Raw genomic sequence first — 3,229 nt, 5'->3', positions numbered from 1 at the left:
TATCAGTCAGTGGAAGAGGCGACTACAGACATGAAGGACAGAGGGTTGCCCGCCAGCGTGATCAAACCGGGTAGCTCTCCCGCTCTGCTTGGGGAATAGTGAGAGCATCGAGAAAGCAGGGGACGGGAGGAGGACGAGAGAAGTAGATCAGGAAGAGACTGGGAGTTTTCCGGAGACAGCCCTCACCCCCTCCAGAGGGGGTTACTGAGGTTTGGATAACTTTAAATATGTTGATAAGATAAACGGACGCAAAAATAGATTGTGCAATACCTATCTGAAATAATTATTATATGGCGAATTTTATATATATATAGGAAGAATTCATAGGGAAATCTTTTCTGTGTAATGGACATAGACAGACAGACAGACATACTTTACTGATCCAAAGGGAAATCAGGTTTATTTACAGTTGCACGGGCCAGGAATAGAGCAGAAATATAACAAAATAAAACCAAAAATAATTAAATAGTATTAAGTAAATCATGCCAAGTAGAAAGACGTCCAGGACCAGGCTGTTGGCTCAGGGTGTCTGACACTCCGAGGGAGGAGTTGTAACGTTTGATGGCCACAGGCAGGAATGACTTCCTGTGACTCTCAGTGTTACATCTCGGTGGAATGAGTCTCTGGCTGAATGTACTCCTGTGCCTAACCATTACATTATGGAGTGGATGGGAGTCATTTTCTCAAGATGGCATGCAACTTCGACGGCGTCCTCTCTTCAGACTCCACCGTCAGAGAGGCCAGATCCACCCCCACAACATCACTGGCCTTGCGAATGTGCTTGTTGATCCTGTTGGTGTCTCCTACCCTCAGCCTGCTGCCCCAGCACACAACAGCAAACATGATAGCAGTGGCCACCACAGACTCGTAGAACATCCTCAGCATTGTCCGGCAGATATTAAAGGACCTCAGTCTGCTCAGGAAGTAGAGAGGGCTCTGCCCCTTCTTGCATACAGCCTCAGTGTTATTTGACCAGTCCAGTTTATTGTCAATTCGTATCCCCAGGTATTTGTAATCCTCCACCAGGTCCACACTGACCCTTTGGATGGAAATAGGGGTAACCAATGACTTAGCCCTCCTTAGGTCCACCAGCAGCTCCTTAGTCTTTTTCACATTAAGCTGCAGATGATTCTGCTCGCACCATGTGCCAAAGTTTTGTTCCCTTACATTCATGGGTATTGCAATGGGGGCGCTTAACTCACAGGTAGGTGGGGTTAGCCCCCACAGCTAGACGTTTCCTCTTGCTCACCCAGGGTTATCTCCTAGAGATCTCAGCCTGGGAATCGCACCTTCGTTGTCTTTTTCTCATTACTCGCGTTTCATTGTTCTGATTTGCTCTGGGAGTAGACAGATTAAATATTATTCTGCTAATTTCCATGATATATTGACTGGTAAATACACTTGGATAAGGACAAAGTAAAAATTATTTGTTTTCATGTCAATTTCGCTGTTAGATCCAATCAAACGAAACAAAAGTCTCTACTAAATGAGGGAAGAACAAGCCAGTATTTACAGGAGGCAGACTTAGATGAGAATGAGCATGGAAAAACCAAAGAGAATGGGCTTCATTAATTTGTTTTTCTCCTCAAATAAATCAGGACACAGGAGAGGAGTTGGTATTCTTATCTCAAGCAAGGTAAATTTTAAAAAGGATATTCGAAATGGAAGATAAGGTGTGCAGATATATTCTGGTAAGGGGGAATATAGACGCAAATTCAGTTACTCTATTGAATATATACGCACTAGCGGGAAGTGTTATTACTTCCCTTCAAAAAATTATAATATTATGATAATGGAAATAAAAGGTCTCCTGATATGTGGGGGAGTCTTAACGATTTCAAGCAAAGGTTGGCTCTTCCAATAGAAAAAACAATGAAACAACTGAACTGGAGAGGCACTAACATACTTGCAGAGAACTTTGCTACAGCTTCTTGGGGGTGTTTAAACTAAATTTGCAGGGGGCGGGGATCCAGAATGTGAGAGAGGATAGCGAGCGGATGAATTAAGGAAAGATGGGGACTACACGGTTCCGGAATATTAAGTGTGTAGTAGAGGAAGTTGGGGCGGAACAAGTGAAAAGGAGGACACGTGTACAAAGGGATGGTCTGACGGAACATGGAGTTAAATGTTTTGCAAGAATAAGTAAATGTAGGAAGGACAACAAAATTCTAGGGGCGTATAGCCCGATAGGAGTTCGGGGAGCTGGGTTAAGCAGAATAGGCAGCGATTCAAACAGAGAGAGGAGAAATGGGTTAAAAATTCTATATCTGAATGCACGAAGTGTCAGGAATAAGGCGGATGAGCTTGAAGACCACTTGCGAATGTGTAACTATGATGTTGTTGGGATAACGGAGACATGGCTACAGGGAGATCAGACCTGGGAAATGAATGTCCAAGTGTATACGTGCTACCGTAGGGACAGAAATGTGGGCAGAGGGGATGAGGTGGCCCTGTTGGTGAGGAATGAGATTCAGTCCTTTGCAAGGTGGGACATAGGGTCAGGAGAAGTAGAGTCTGTGTGGTTAGAACTGAGGAACAGTAAGGGCAAAAGTACCCAAACGGGTGTTGTCCACAGGCCACAAAACAGTAGCATGGATATTGGGTGCAAGCTGAATAGGGAGTTAACATTGGCATGTGGCAATGGTAATGTCGTAGTAGTTATGGGGGATTTCAACATGCAGGTGAACTGGAAGAATCAGGTTGGTGCTGGACCACAGGGTAGGGAGTTTGTAGAGTGCCTAAGGGATGCATTCTTGGAACAGCTTGTACGAGAGCCGAAGTATTCTGGATTTACTGTTAGGTGATGAACAGCATTTGATAAGTGATCTTGCAGTAAAGGAGCCATTAGGAGGTCGTGATCATAATATGATAAGCTTTTATCTGCAATTTCAGAAGGATAAGGGCAGATCGGAGGTGTTAGTGTTGCAGATGAACAAGGGAAACTACGGAGCCATGAGGGAGGAGCTGGCCAAAGTTGACTGGACGGATAGCCTAGCAGAAAAGACAGTGGAACAGCAATGGCAGGAACTCTTGGGAATAATGCACAAGGTGCAAAATCAGTTCATCCCCCAGAGAATGAAGGATTCAAAGGGGGGAAAGGGGCCTCAGTGGTTGACAAAGGAAGTCAGAGACTGAATAGCATTAAGAAAAAGGAAATATGACAGAGCTAAGGTGAGTGGGAGGGCAGATGTTTGGGAAGTTTTTAATGAACAGCAGAACTTAACTAAAA

Source organism: Hypanus sabinus, unplaced genomic scaffold, assembly GCF_030144855.1.
Source record: "Hypanus sabinus isolate sHypSab1 unplaced genomic scaffold, sHypSab1.hap1 scaffold_960, whole genome shotgun sequence".
Lineage (NCBI taxonomy): Eukaryota > Metazoa > Chordata > Chondrichthyes > Myliobatiformes > Dasyatidae > Hypanus > Hypanus sabinus.
This window is presented reverse-complemented; position numbering follows the sequence as displayed.